General features: G+C 38.1%; 1 protein-coding gene across 1 annotated transcript in view; it reads right to left on the bottom strand.

Annotated features, from left to right (window-relative positions):
* Positions 1-16,716, bottom strand: part of Nrxn3 (neurexin 3) — a 1,580,164-nt gene that overhangs the window by 639,766 nt on the left and 923,682 nt on the right.

Below are 16,716 nucleotides of genomic sequence, written 5' to 3'. Positions count from 1 at the left end.
CAATTTCAATAAGGATACTGTTGGTCAAATGTTGTGACAGTCTCAAAAACCTCATGACTACTATGCATTTTCTGAATAATAGTCCATTAATTTCTCTTAGCTTTCAATTCTGAAATAAGTTTCATCATTGATTTGTATAATTGCATTTCTAGGAAAGATGCATGGAAAGATAAAAATAATTTCCCACATGTGTGTTATAGTATTTCTCATTTTCATGACAGTTCCTTTTTCCCAAATGCTTCCCTCTGCATTTGGATCAGACTACTGCATTTTGGTAAAGAAATATTTTATTAAAGTAACCCAGAGATTTTCCATGGAAATAATGATAATCTCATAAGCGGCTACATTCCATAAATTTTCCTAAAGAGATTAAATTAAAGGAAGATGATTTAATCAGATGTATGACTAGAGTGGATTAAATATTTACCTTTAGAATCAAAATAAAAAACAATATATAGATATATATTCATAAATGTCATTTATTGTTAGGGTTTATCTATGTCTTCCTTGAGAGGCCTGGATGACTCAGTTTGTTGGCTATATGCAAGGTATAGCATTCTTTAGCTTGATCTTGCTTTATTAGAGACATACACACTAAAGAAACCAATAATGCATAGGTAAAGGAGCCACATAAATTGCAGTTTAGAAGAGTACCTTAAGAATTGATGAGTGACAGATCTACATAGTGATACAAGACCTTATATAGAAAACATATTCATGGGCTCATAACAAGAAGATCAGAATCAAGGTTGTAAGAAAAGAGGCAAACAGGTCCCAGTAAAATGTTTAAGACAAGGTGAAGAATAATGCGTAGGTTCAAGAGAAATTCTTCATGGAATGTTGGCTGAATAATGTGTCACAGGCATGGGTTAATCGTGCACAGAGCCACATAGGGCCAGACAAAGATGACAATGTTATTGTCGTTTTTGATACAATTTTTATTATAACAACTATTTTTCAACAAAGAGTACTGTTAAAAAGGATGGTAAAGGAGCATGATTTTATCCTCATTGTGTCATTTCTTCAGTTCATTAAATGAAAGAAATTGATTCAGCACAGCTAATTTTGTAATTAAAAAGCTTATCATGGTTTTCTGTAATGAGTTAAGTAAACAGACAGTAATTCAGTTATAATATTTACACAGCTTATACCAGGGGACACTGCTTACTAAATTAAATAAATGGGGGAGTGAGGAAGAGATAAATTAAAATGGAGGTGAAAAAAGTGTACCAAGGGCAAGAAAGAACTGAGACTTGGCAGATCATCACTGTTAATCCTAAACTGGTGTTAGAACAAGAATTTAGCTATCTGAATTTCCCTTGAGAGGTAAGTCTCCATGGCCCATAACTTCTTTAGATTTTGGTTCCATTAAGAATTCTGGTTCACCTCTCTTGGGAGATGGGAAATAATTTATTTGAGACTAAAGATCTTCCTTCCCCATAGGAGGAACTGTTTGCTTATTTTTGGAACAGGTTTCCTCAAAAGCTCTATTTACCTTTTCTTAGAGAAGAACATGTACCTGTCATAGAGCAGATGATAAATAAGGGACGAGAGAGGTTAAATAGTTGAAAGTTGACCAGGCTTCTTTGGAGGTCAGCTGCAATGGCAAAAATGGCAGACTCTCGAAGTCTTCATAAGTTCATTTTTTGTAAACGGTGTCAAAGTAACTGTAAGGCCTACCACTGATCAAGAACTTGCTTTGAAATGTCCTCCCAAAGGTGAAAACCATAATGACCCATACTGTTGAACTGCAAAGTTTGAATATTTAATTCAGAGAGACAGAGAATGGAAGAGAAAAAAGGGAAAGAGGAGAAAGGGAGAGGATGGAAGGGATGGAGCTGATGAAAGACAAAACAAAAAAGGAGAGAAGAAAAAAAGAGTAGAGGCAAAGAGTGATGAGGAAGGGAAAGGGAGGAAAAGAGGGAAGGAGAGAAGAAAAGCCACAGAATCACAAGCACCTAGTTTTGTCATTAGGTTTGATCATTTAAATAATGATCAGACCCAACTCTCCTTGTCTTTAAAAATAGGCAAAATCATTGCTTCATGTAACGTAGCTGAAGTCGGAAAGACTGCTGAAAACACCTTTTGAATGTTGCTGCCTTGAGAGATGTCATGGGGCTCTAATTTAATTGAGGACATTGCAGCTTAAATCTTGTTGGATATTGAAATAAAGGCTGGGCTGACCTTTCCCCCTTGTTTCTACTATTGCCTTATTGTACACAGTGGGATGTCATTATTCCAGTAACTGCATTATTAGAGGATCTCAGTCATTCTCTGGGAAAGTCCCATCCTTAATAGATCTCAGGCCAATGAGAAACAAGGACAGCTCCCTGTCCCCCAAAGAAAGGTGATCAGACTAGAAGCTTAGCTCTCACATTTTATTCACTAGCAGATGTGTCTTGGAACAGAGCAAACACTTGTCTTCACTGGACTGAGAGATTCTCAGCAGTGAATAAATAGTATGACCCACATCCTGGAAACTTAAAAGGCATTTTGAAACACATACTGCACATACTTGACCACACATCCATCTGTATTTGTCCCTTCTTTTCATCTTTCTAAATGGAACAGTGTTTAAATCAATTCAACTACTTACTATGTATCAAAGATATGCCATTAGTATATTTATGTCTCATGATTTGCACTGGAAAATGCTAATTGAAGCAATCAATGGCCAATGTCTCTCACACTCAGAATAACACTGACAGAGCCAAATTCTCTTAAATTCCAGCCTGCAGAAGTTTATAGGGTCTTGAATTAAGAAAAACATATGAGACTCTTCCCAGTATCCATTTTAAAAATATTTCCTGAAAATCTGCTAGTTGTTACAGCTGAATAAGAAGATGCCCCAAGGAGAACAAACTTTCAAGAAGTGCTCTGCTTTTTTTTTGCTCCCCTAAATCCAAGTCAATTTATGGTGTTCATTAAAACAGGAAAATCAAACTCCAGATATAGAAATTCAAGGAAAGGCATTGTACAAAGAAGAAGAAACAAGACTTTTAATTGATTAAGATTCCAAAATGTACAGCTTACAATTTTGTTAAGACAGCTATCTGAGCAATAACTGCTATGTGTGCAACACCGCTGCATTATTATTAGTTTCCTCCTGATGACTGTATTACAACATATTACTCAATATTTATATAATCAAGGTAGTTGGAGAATATGGGAAACTATTCTTATCTCTAGTTACAGAGTGGTTATGGCTCTTTCCCAAGTAGGTCTTCCATACCATTGCCTCTGCTTCTGTGGCTCTTCCTAAGCTGCTCCAGCTTCCACCGTGTGCTACCTGTCAGCTTCTGCCTGCAACACGTGAAGCCTCTTAAGTATCTGAGTATCATTTTAGATCCTATTTTTCAGGTTAAAAGCTGTAAATTGCAGATGGCAAGTGTTTTTTTTTCCTTGAGATTACTGAAAGCTGGGGTAATTTTTGTCGTGAGTCACATTAAAAAAAGAACAAGTGATGTTATACAGCACCTACTCAACATGAACATTGCAAAGAACAGCTATCCATTCAGCAAAGGAGGGAATGATTTCACTTTGCTTTATGACAACAGGTTTTGCAGAGAGAGAATGTGTGTAATTCATATACCCTGTAAGCACAATCATACCCCTTGTGAGAATGCAGGTGACTAAAGACATCAAACCAGGTCTTGAACTAGCTCAGTAGTACAGTATGTACTTAGCATGAACAAGGGCATGGGTTCAATCCCCACCCTACCCCCAAAAAACTAAAAGTGCACCTACAATGTGCTGAACTATGACATGTTCTAGAGTCAAAGTGTTGGGCAGGGAAATCGAGGTTAGAGAAAGGGCTAAAATCATTATGGCAATGAGAAGTTTACTCACAGACCAAGTTATGGTTAAAAATTTCTGCAGTCTTTATGTTTCATCTCGTGACTTGTATTTCAAAGTTCTGGGATTGAACCTTCCAGGTTCAACTTGTCTGTTGAAATATAAGAAGTACCTGAAATACCTTTCATTCTTTCAGGTGAGGTGATCTTGTAAGGAATTCTGAAGGAACAGTCCACAGTATAGGTCACAGGCTGAGGAAAAGGTGTCTTGGGTGATTCTGGAGCCCAGGAAAGAAAGAGGTTGCCTAAACTTCCTTTAACCACCTGTAGGAATTTCCTCTACAGTGAGTCTCTGTATGCTCTGAAGAGATCTCAGTATGAAAAGCTTATGGTTTCCTGAGATTCTGTACCCTATAACCTATGTCCTTTAAAGGGGTTTGATTTTGAAATAGATGACATTTCGAAGTTTCTCTCCAACCCACCTAAAGTTACCAATAGATGATTCTTCACTGAAATCTAATTGTGTCCTTAGTTCCCACTGTAAAAATTAAAGCACAGCATAGGGCATATGTGTGGAAGGATATAACAGTTTATGCTAAAATCCTCCAAGATGAACACTGACAAAGAATAAATTCATAATCCTTAAGATATGGAAATAAGTGATGGTAATAATGAAAGTGCTCGAGTAGTAATGGAAACAAGAAAATTTTAATAATAACATTAAACCTTACCTTCCAAAGAATATTTGAGTCGTGTCAGTAAATGGTGTCCTCATGAGAAGAGGTAGTTATAATTTTTACTATAAATTTATATCAAGTTAACCAACTCATTGAGTCAGTGGGTGATTGTGTCAGGGTACTTATAGCCAGGTTATGTGTGATTTTTAAGATCTAGTCAGTGCCCCGGAGAACAAGACAGGGCTTCTTCCTATACTTTTGCAAACAGGTGTCCTAAAGTAAGGTAGCCCCATTTAACAAAGAGGAACAAAAGTGAACTGTTAAGCGGGACTATGTGTACTAGTGCTTTGAGGGCAGACTCCAAGTTAATCTTATTGTTAGATATTCAAGAGCAACATTTTAAATTTAAAAGATCAAATTACTACTAAGTAATAAAGTGCTTTAGAAAGGTTTGAGGTACCTTATGAGAGAGAGAGAGACAGAGACAGAGACAGAGACAGAGAGAGAGAGAGAGAGAGAATATCTTCAGGAATAAAGCACAAATCCCTGCATTAGAGGAAGAATGTAGCAAGGAGACAGAAATAGAATGTGATTGATTTATTTATTTTTATTTTGATTGACTGATTGATTGATTTTTGGTAACCTGGGGATTGAACTCTGGGACCTTGTGCTTGTAAGGCAGGCGGTGGAACCACTGAGCTAAATCCCCAGCCCTAGAATGTGATTTAAACAGAGACAAAAGTCATCTTAATGTAAACAAAAGCACAATTTGCAAGTAAGAACCTGGCTCTAAGAATGAATCGTTACTCAAATTGTATCTCTCTCTCATCTTCGCCTTAGCATCATAGCAGCATTTCAAGAAAGTAGTATGCAATGGTTGATTTTCAAGTAGCAATAAATAAAAAGTGTCACTTTTTAGGGTCTGTCACAAACATGCTTCCATGATAGAATCTATCTCAAGCCTAAAATATTGCTCCGAGTTTTGTTATAAGTTCTCCTTTGTATGTTCATTTTCTTCTCCAGTGTCCTTCCCAAAAAAATACTTGCTGTTTGTTTTACCTAACAGGTAAGAAGTTAAAATAATGTTGTTGATATGAATTTTGAATAATTCATCAAATAACCTCTGGGGGCTCCCAAAATGATTTCAAAAATGCTTCCCTCAAACAGTAATAGAGCAATTATTACATTGAGACAGGGAATCTTCTACTCCAGGTCATGGCAGAGCAGGCCAACTTAAGAGCTGCTTCTTCTAATGGTACAAACACAGAAGTGAGGAACAAGGTCAACGTAGGCTGACAGAAAAGGCCCCTGAGAGTTTGGAAGCCTCACACTGGCCATAAAGCAGTTTCAGTCTTGCTCAATTATTCTCTGGTTCCTACAGTGACCACAGACTGCTGAGGCTCTTCCCCACCTCTCAGTCACTGTGCTTGATTAGCACCTTCACCAGACATGCACATAGAGACCTTAATTCACTGCTAAAATCTAAAGGAAAACATTTAAATCCATATCCCTACATACACCCATTTTTCTATCTCCTTGCTATACTTTGAATAGCAAGAGAGGTTTTATTAGGACCCTAAAAGTTTTGACTATGTCTTAACAGAGGAAGAAGAAACACCAAGACTACCACCAGCAACAACAGCAGGACCAGTTACCAGCTTAGGTATCCAGGAGCCTGGGTAAGTTAAAGCCACTTTCCAAAGTCGGGGTGTATTTTCCATTGCCACCACTTGGGGGATGCCTTGGGCATCTAGTGAGTAGAACTTGGGGATTTTGCTCTTTATCCCCTACCCTGCAAAGGTGAGCACCCAACTGGCCAGAGATATCAATAGTGCTAAGAGTGGGAAGCTCTGGCACAGAGTGGACATGGAAACGAGGTAATGATCAAAGAGCACACACTGAACTACTAGTGGGAGACCTTGATTCCAACTTTAAATGAACCCTTCTTCACTTGTGTTGTGGAGACATCTGCATGTTCCTTTTTTCTTATTTTCCAATGGCTCTAAGAAATCTCTCAGAACCTTACTCTTTAGTCTTACTAAGAAAATGAGATTATATTTAAAAAATAAAGCAACACTAGTAAGAAGGAACACTGACTATTCATTAGTGAAAAATATCTATATTTTTTTGTTTTGGTGGTCATTGTTTATTTGTTAAGCCTTGCTTCCTGAACATAAATCAAAATTGTAAAATTTCATTTTTCAGGAGTTGTAGAATGTCAGTATGAGTGAGGCAGATCATCATTATACTTTTCTAAAAGTTATGATAAAATATTTTATCATAATTAATAATATTTGTATTAAGCTGTAAGATTGAGGAAAAGCTAAGATTGTAGGCTCTATAATGAGATTGTGTGGCTACCTGTGTGATCAAAATGTACTATATTCTGATGTGAATCTCTAATGTTTGTGACTACTGTGTTTGATGCATTAAGTGATAGTAAATAAACGTGAAGATAATGTTAAATCACGCTAAATTACATATATACAAATTAATAACTTTTCAGCTTTCTTCTGATTCTGACTTCCTTATGAGAAAAATTAATGCTTGTAGGTCTTTGAAAGACATTTAAATGTGTCATTCTTTACTTCTTTTTGTAATTTTACAATAAGGAAAGAATAAACCTTAGCTTTTATTAGGTACAATATATAACTAAATGCTCTTATTGCTTTTATTTTTACTACTATCTTTTATATATGAGAAAGGAGACTGAATTTTATTTTATCATAGGATTATGTATTCTGCTTTTAAAATTAATGTGTTAATTTTAAGTAAAATGCATCACTTTAAGGAAGACTACTAAATAAATAGTAATATAGGCCACTGGTGGTGAACCTATGTCTCATGCCACACCTAGCTGTTTGTTATCCTTGAAAGCTCTAAAAGATTCCCATTACTGTTATAGGGAATAGGTAACCATATCAAAAATGCTGAAGGTGGTACTCAAATGATACAAGAACAGAAAATCCTGTATAACCCATTTTCATGACTTATCTCTGAAGGAGTACTTACTTCATTTCAGCTCCACAGATTCTCATATATAATCTGAATTTTGTCTATCATCTTGCTTACTATTTTACCAAGTACAGGTATGAATCATTATGTTCAAAACCATGTGGTCTGATCAAAATGGACAGTGAATGCTCTTATTAAACAGATATATGTTACAGTAAAAGATACACTGGCATTAAATCCCTCAAAATATTGCCTTCTCTTGGAGCACAAGTATTCCATCATTCTTGCCATTTTCTGAAGCAGTTTTGGACATCTTTCATGACTGTCTTTATTTGCATTCTCACAGCTGCTTCAATGTCCTATAGAACTCACAAATGTTTACTTTCCATCTTTATTTTGACTTTGGGGAAGGGCCAGAAGCTGCACTGTGCCAGATCCTATGAATAAGGTGAATGAGGATACACTGTAGTATTTTTACAAACCTATCTTTCTATTGGATGGCACACATCAGCAACATTCACCATATTTTCTTTCTTTCTTTCTTTTTTTTTTTTTTTTGGTACCAGGGATCGAACTTGGGACCTTGTGCTTGCAAGGCAGGCACCGAAACCACTGAGCTAAATCCCTGGCCCCTATTCACCATATTTTTTATCACATCTCATAAGGACAAGAAAGAAGACTTCCAGAATTATTTCAGAAAGTGGCAAGAATAATAGGATGATTAATAAGGTGGTTAATGGTGATGTGTCTTTTACTATAATATATTATTTTTTATTTAAACCTATACCATATTTTTAATATTTACATTTTAACATTTTTAAGTTGTTTGCAATGGATCCTTCCACTCTGAGATACAATTTCAGATTTCTGTTCACCAGTTTGCAGAGGATGCTCACCACAGAAGCAGCAAGGGATACCAGTGAAGAAGGGATGCTCTGTGTCACACCAGTGTTCTGTGACAAGCAGGAAATGTCCAGACCTTGACAACTGATTGGGTGCTACAAGCCCCTGAATGAAAGATAACCTGGAGGGTGGCCTCTCGATCTTTGTACACTCTCAGGAAAGCCACGGGGGACTATAAAGAAAACAATGAAAAATGTGCTCAGAAAAGAAATTTCTCCAAGTTTTATACTGGACTGCTACTGGGTCGAGGATAGATTCAGTTTTATAAGATGAAAGCCAGGAAGTTTTGGCGGGGGGGTTCATACACAAAGTTGAATTTGATTGCATTTCACTACCATTAAAATATAATAATCATAAGGGCATTAATTAGTTTAATGATACTCTAGTCCATCTAGGTTATTCTTTTAGTCTAAGAAATCTTTTTGCCTGAATCACCTCTTTGGGTCATCATGAGGTCTCCTGATGTAGAGGGCAGGGAAACTGGAAAATTTTTTTTTGAGAAAATTGCAGTCAAGAGAGGAGAAGTAAAGTCCAGACAGAGGAAGCCACACCTCAAAAGTTCATCATAATAAAACAAGGAATAAGGGGGCCTGGGGCAAAATCTGAGAGCTTAAGACCCACCAGAAAGCATTACAGTTCCAAGAATTTAAAAATACATCTTGCCAAACAATGCATGTATGTAGGGAAGATTTTACTTAAAGGAAACTACTTCACACTTCCTAATAGCCAGTGGGGTTAGAGCTAGTCTCTTGACTTTGTCCATTCAGTTGAATGCCTTGACTACTTCCTGAATTCTGCCTGTGTTCCATAATCTCTGCTCTGTAAATGTTTAAATCCTTGTTAGACACTGAGATCAGGAAGAGTTAGCACAGGTTGTGTCTCGAACAGCTCTGGAATAACCACTGACCTTCCAACGTGGACTGAGTTGGGATACGAGTGAAGAAGGGATGCTTCACGCCACACCAATTTTCTGTGATGAGCAGGGAAAAGTCCAGAACTTGACAATTAATTGGGCAGTGCACCACTGCACAATTGTCCCCGAACATCCTAGTTTATATTTCTTTTTAAAATAAGAATATTTAGGACAATCAAGAGAGATGAGAGGGATAGGAGAGTATTAATTGCTAGAAGATTGAAGTAAGAAGTGTCCACAAATGACTGATAAGTCCTATGCTCTTTGCACAAAGGCTCACTCTACATGGGGGTGGATTCCTATCAGAAAGTCCTAGGCCAGTGGCAGTGAATCTATGCCATAGCAGCCACACAAGAGCCCTCTCTGTCAGCACGCCAGCCAAGCCACTCCAGCACTGCCCCAGCAGCAGAGCATTCAGGTTTAATTGCAATGTTAGCACTTTGTGATAAATAAGTGGGTTTTGGTTTGCAATTTGAGCACTCAGTCTCTAAAAGTTTCACCATCACTGTCCTAGGCAGTACTGACTTCATTTATGTGGTTACTCCTCCTTCCAAATATGGATTTCTCAGCTTCACTGTCATTTTGGCCTTTTACCCTTCTCTTTTCTAGATTTCCACCAGTCTTGGGCTTCTGCATTTTTATATACAGAATAAACTACAAGATGCATTGGAAGGAGGCAAAGCACGGATACATTACCAAAGAGCAGTTTGTTATAGTACCATTGAGAAGGTCACATGAAACACAGGTCTACCATGGAAAAGGACTACACAAGCTTTCAGCTGCAAATTTCTAGGTGAAATAACCCAAATAACAGTGGGGGGCTGACCCGGGGTTCAGGTTTCTTCAGAGTAACATTTCAGTAAAGGTGAGTCTGAAACCTCAGCTGAAAGTTCCCAGGGAAAGGAGCTTCATGCCATATTCTTAAGCATTTGCACAATGCTTAAAGCAAACATTTAAAAATGCTCAAAAATTTGCTCAATGGGTAGAGCAAACATACAGGTAGGAATTTCTTCCTCTGGCCACACGGAAATTGTATCTGTGTCTTTCTAAAATAATAATAAACACTTATCTTTTAAGTCTTTTCCTTCATGGTTTCTCTTTTTGATATGCATATATAATCATATTTCTAAAATTGTTATATGTATTTTTTTAAAGGAAGACAATCTATCTTGGATTAAAAAAATCATTTTACAAAGATAAATATTGTGAAAGTGGATGTTAGGCCACTTCAAGCCAGGTGTCAGGCTGCACATGAGTGAGATAATCAACTTTCAGAAGATAAGTTTTTCTGGCAACTCTGAATTATGTGGGCTGGGGATTTAGCTGAGTGGTTCTGCCACCTGTCTCCCAAGCACAAGGTCCTGAGTTCGATTTCAGGTACCAAAAAAAAGATCTGAATTATGGGCTGGAAGTGCATTCTCCATTTCACCACTGATTATTCCACAACAGGGCAAGTAAGCTGGCTCCTCCTTCTCACTCCTTTTGTGAACTCTCAAATTTTAGCTCCAGGGGGACACTAGATAATGTCACACCAGGGCAACAGATAATCACTTAGTAGTTAGTGGTCAAGCCAAAGCTGCAAGCCACATGACATCATTTCCGGGCCTTCCCTCTACCTCCACGGATGAGACACCCCGGAGACAGATGCTGCATGTTTTGTGTGAAGTTTCCTGTCATTGCCTCTTCCTTCAAAATATTTAAAATTGTATGTGCATCTGGATGTGAGTGTGTGTGAGCTTGGGTATGGAGGAAAGAAGCTAATCCATGTTATCATGGACGACTACAAACTCCACACTGATTCAAAAAATTAACTTTGATGAAGTCCATTTTTGTAACCAGACTATAGAACTCTAGCTAACTCTGTATCCGCAGACTACTGATCATCCCCCAGTGTACACATGAACTGAAAACATCACATTGTACTCCAGAAACATGCAACATTGTTATGTGTCAATTAAAATAAAATAAAAATAGAGTGAAAGTATCCTCAGCGAAGGGACTTAAATAGCGCAAATAACAAAATAGTGATATACAATATAGTTACTGCTGGCTGACAGAGGCTTAATGGCCTGGCACCTGCCATTGAAGGCACAATAAATCAAATTCTGGCATCAAACAATTAGGCCCCTGTTGACCTCTATTTGATAAAGGAGTTTAAGAAATACACACCTTCTACTAATTAATATCAAAGATTAAAATTCTTTCTGAGCGTTTTTACATTTTTCAACCAAAGGACTTTCAAAATATTCTCCCTTTTCATGAAGAAGGAAGCCTCTAAAAAACCAGTTTCGCTTAATTTTTTGTTTGCACAAAGCATCATTTGTCACCTGAATTCCTGCCCTGGAGTCTTGGACTTCTGTTGATTTACTGGCTCATATAAAGCCTGCCATGCAGCTTCTGCCTTCATTTAGGGGATAGATGGTTTCAAATTATTTTGATTTTTGAGTAAAGTTTTAAATCGTATAACTGATTTAGTTTGCCTTATTGGAGTTTATCCTGCTTATAGTTAATGAGGCTGTAATTTCCTTTAATTTTTTGCTCTAATTGGGTTAATGGTATCTGCAGAGAAATAGCAGTCCTTATTTTTAGCTCATGTGATAGATTTCCTGCAGGAGGCTGCATCTCTTTAGTAGCCATGTCAGATGGCAACTTTGCATGAAAGGCAAAGAACTGAATGAGCTAAAGCCAGAAGTGTGAAGCAGTGGTTAGAGTGTGGGGAGTCCTGGCCCCTTTCTCTGTTTGGCAACATGTATAGGTATGAGTTGAGGTGGCAGCCACATTTGTCATCCTGTCTATGCTAAGCCTCTTTGCACCCCTACTCACAACAGCTTTTTTTAATGGCTCATAGATATGGAGGAGGAAGGAAGAAAGTTTAGGGGTAGAGTCAGCTTTTGGTAAGCACCAGAGCAAAAGCTGCAGTTTCCATTATGTATTCTATTTCAAGAGTTGGACCTGACCTTGCCTAATATAGAATTGGTCTCTACTACCTACCAGCAGGGCCCAATACAAATGTTTTCATCAATTCATGAGTGCCATGTGCATACCAGAGCTCACAATTAGTCCCACGAATGTTCCATACTCATTCTAGCCATAGGCAAGGGCAAGATTTAGAACGGTATGTGTGAGACCTGCCTGTTTGTGTCCTGTGTGAGAAGTATTTAGCTAATCATAAAAAAAGAAATGGAGACAAGTGATAACATCTTAGGGAGCTTGATTTCCTCTAGAAGATGCATATCAGAAATAATTATTGTGTTCTAATCCTCCTCCTCCCCAAAGTAAATCAATAAAATCGAGGCCCACAAAGAGCCAGTACTTTCTTAGGCCCACATTTCTCTTTTTGTTAGCTATTATACTAATACTTAAAAACAAAAGAAAAAATACTTTGCTGTCTTCCTAATGAAGATGCGGACACTAACAATCGGCAACAAAAAAGTGATGCCAGATCAAACTTAGGCCCAGCTGAGTATCTGTGTGAAGGTCTCAGTTCTGGAACCTTGGAATATCATAAAATCTACACTTATGGTTTTTACCCAGTAGTGCAGCAAGGACAGAAACTATTGAGCAGGGTATGGGGATGGAAAGCATTTTAAAATTCTTATTATTTGTTTTTATGGCATAGGTTGAGTATCCCTAATCCAAAAATCTGACATCTTTGATGTTTCAAAATCTGAAATCCTTTTGAGGGCCAGCATGAAGCCATAAGTGTAAAATTCCACATCCCGCTTCATGTGATGGTTTGCAAATAAAACATAGCAATAAAAACATAATAAAATTAATTCAAGTGTGTAAGATGAAATATAAATGAATTTTATATTTAAACTTGGATCTTATCTGTGAGATATCTTCTTATACATGTACAAATATACAAAAATGAATAAAACAAAACAGTGAAAACCTAAAACACTTCTGGTCTCAGTATTTCAGGTAAAGGTTACTCATCTTCTCTACTTCCCAACTGCATCTGGCGAATTTTAGGAGCAGAAATAAAGAAACTAATTTTGGTTTTTGACAAAGAAGAACAAAGAAGACTCTGCACAGAGAGTGATCTTTAAAGAGACAACTTATAGAGGGAGAAAATGGAGAGGAATGCTAAGAAATTAGTAAGGCAGCCCAAGGATTCTATGTGAAAAGGGACAGAGAATTTATTGAGTTTGTTTTCTAGCTGGTTACTGGAAAACTCGTCCCAAATTTCCTGGGGATCCAACAGAGAGAAATAGTTCCATCTCCAATTCACAGGGTGCATATGCCCAGCAAGAAAAGGCACTGAAGATATATAACTGCACGACTCCAGCAAAAATGTGCATAACAAAGAAGGCAGTGGGTACCACTTTGAGTGCACTGGACTGAATCTGACAATGTTGCCTAATAGGATAGAATAGTTCTAGAGATCCCCAAATGTGATCTGAGACAGTCTTGGTATGCAAGCAGTAGCCTGGTTCTGTATCTGATTCATCAAAAGGCAAGCTCTTCCCTATCTCAAAACTTTTGCTGCAGCAGTCTGGTCCCTTCTGCCAGGAACACTCCTCTGTCAATCTGTGAACAGGGCCCTTTTATAAGTGCTCAGACCTCTGTTGAACGTCCTCTCTGCACAGTGGGCTTCCCTGAATTGTCGATCTCCTCTCCCACCCACTCTTTCATATGCCATTTATCTGTTTATTTGCTTATTGTTGGTTCCCTCTTCTGTAAAAGTTTCCATGAAAGTTGTAGTTTTGACTTTGTATTACTTTTGTAACATTCAGAACTGTGAACAGAATAAATGACTGCTATGTATCCACAGTGCCAGACCAATGCATGAGCAAAATCACTGCTGAAGATGGGGAAGAAGGACCAGAATTCCAGGCCTCCCAATCTATCTACCTTTCTCATTTGCAGCACAGTGGCAGGAGGAAGGTTTGCAGTTTTGGGGAAAAGCTGCATAAGGAGCTGTCTCTTGGGGACTGAATTAGGCAAATGCTCAAACTCCACCCCAAAGGACTTTGATCCTTATGGTAAAGAAAAAGTGGCATCTGGAAAGCTATGGTGCTGTGCTCCCCGAATCCTTCTGTGGGCCACCTCTCAAAGGACTCCACTGTTTCCACTTTTCTGAAGATGGACAATGAGAAGCATGTGACACAAAACAAGTTCTGCCTGTGTTTTTGAAGGTGTCTAGGCAACGTGGGAGGATATTCGCTTCTATATGAAAGACATTCAGTCACCAAGTGACCAGAGAAAGAAGGTTCAAGACAGTATCTCTCCACAGGAAAACAGGTTCCCCAGATGTAGAAGCTTATTCTTTCCTATCTAAAAATGAACAAAATTAAATAGGACCTTATGGGAACGAGGCTTCCCCAAGATCACCCATGTCTGGTGCCACTCTCTGCAACCTTCAAAATGCCACTTCCACCTCATCAAATGTGATGAAATGGAGTAACTAGACTATTAAGTTGTTCCTCATTTGTCAACAACAAACCTGCTAAATTGCTACTCTGAGCAAATTTACATAGAAATTACAATGATGCTCAGCAAACGAAGAATTACGAGAGACAAGCATAAGCATCCAACATCAGCTCCCTGAACTGCGGCTTCTGTGCACAACGTTCCAGTGCCTTAGTGACTGGGAGGCAAGATGAAACTGAGCCTGAGACACAGGAGAATTAATTGCTCAGTGATCCCCTTCTTTGTTGTCACTGTCTCCCACTGATGTGGATGTATTTTAAGTCTGGGTTGCTAACATCCTCCTTGTACATTTTTCTGCAGTTCCCCCTCCCACAAGAAGGAGAGCTTCTGCTCTTAATTAGAATTTCATACCCATGGCCAAAGGTTAATTGCTCAATTGTCTCTGCTCTCCTCAGTCTCGGCAGTTGCTAGTACTCACTGGTATTCAACTTCCAGTTCAGCAAGTGTGCTGGGGAGACACCTCCCCAGAGTTCCTAGGAGCTATGGGCACCACTCTTTCTCTGCAAATGTCTTTCTTTACCCTTCCTTCCTGGAGTCCAGGGGGCTCCCTTCCTAGGTTCAGGCAAGGACATCTTGAGGCTTCACCCCAGGAGATTTGCTTTCCTGCGCTGAATTCTCCTCTCCTTCCAGGATTTCACTACAGCCTCAGTTTACCCAGGTGATAGCTCTGCTGTGAACACAGGCTTTGCTAGCACAATCTCTTCAAGGCCTGCCCTCCAAAGCCTTCTACATCTCATGATTATCATCCCCCCAAAGTCCATTCCTGTAAACTTCACATTCTTCTGCATATTATTGTATCAAATATTATAACTCTATCTAGAATGAAAGGTTTTTTAAAAACTGGCATTCCATTCCTATGCCCCTGAATTTGCTATGTTGTTCCCATCACTAGAATATCCTCCCCTTCTCCCACACAAACCTAAAGGCTTAGTTCTTCAAAGTCTTAGCCAATCTTTCCTTGGCCGTTGGTGTGGTCCTACCTTCTAGACTCTAGCCCCACAAGACAGGGCCACACCCTACAGTCCTGTAATGTTCTGTGTTGTTTCTGAGCACAGGGTTTGGAGCTCAAGCTCCTGGGCTCCAATCTTAAAGTCATCTTTTGTTAACTACGAGACAACAATTAATTTACTTAATTTCTATGGATCAGAAAATATGAAGATAACGAGTATGTATACCACAAGGCTATAAGGATTTCATGAAATAATATGTGCAAACTAATTACCAAAATAAAAGTTCAATAAATGTTAAATTTTGTGGTTGCTGCTTTCTATCACCCATAATGCCTAGTTTAATACCAGACACATTAGGAAGTCAGTATTTACATTTGATTAAATTCACATGCATGCACACATGCACAGAGAGAATCATTTTTACAAATGTCTTTATGAATTCATAACTCTCTTCAATCCAAAAGACTTTCTCTGTAAAATGAAACATACAAACATACCACTGCACAGGTCTGAATAATTAATGTATATGAAAATCTTTTAAGTTATAAAGCATTCAACAAACATGAGACATGTGCATACAAGAACAACCCATTAGTTGTACCTGGTGAGTCCTACCCCACACAGAAATTACAAAGTGTGTGGGATGAATGAGGCAGCTGGCTATGGAAAGAACACAAGTTTTAGAGTTATAAAGATCTGGTTTGGAATTGTATCTCTCTTGTTTATTAGCTATGTGAATTTGTACTATTTAAATAATGTATCTGTGTCTCTCTTCCTCATCTGTAACATTTGGAAAAGACTTCACTAGTGTATCCAGATAACTAGCATGATGAAAGTATTAACAAATCTTGTCTGGCTTCCCTTTACCCTCCTGCCACATCATTTCAAGGGAGAATTTAGGAAAACAAAACAGAATGACACTTCAATGCCATGGATATACAAGTATGAGGATGATCCTGCCTAATACCAGTGAATACCTTTTAATTTTCTCTTATCACAAGGAGTACCAAATATTAATTGAGAGTTTCTCATTACAACATTAGAGAACTGTGAGGTTTAACAAGTTCCATAGAACCACAAAGGTAGAT

Source organism: Heterocephalus glaber, unplaced genomic scaffold (genome assembly GCF_053883595.1).
Source record: "Heterocephalus glaber isolate CG9 unplaced genomic scaffold, H.glaber_assembly_v1.0 deba00001608, whole genome shotgun sequence".
Classification (NCBI taxonomy): domain Eukaryota; kingdom Metazoa; phylum Chordata; class Mammalia; order Rodentia; family Bathyergidae; genus Heterocephalus; species Heterocephalus glaber.
This window is presented reverse-complemented; position numbering and strand designations above follow the sequence as displayed.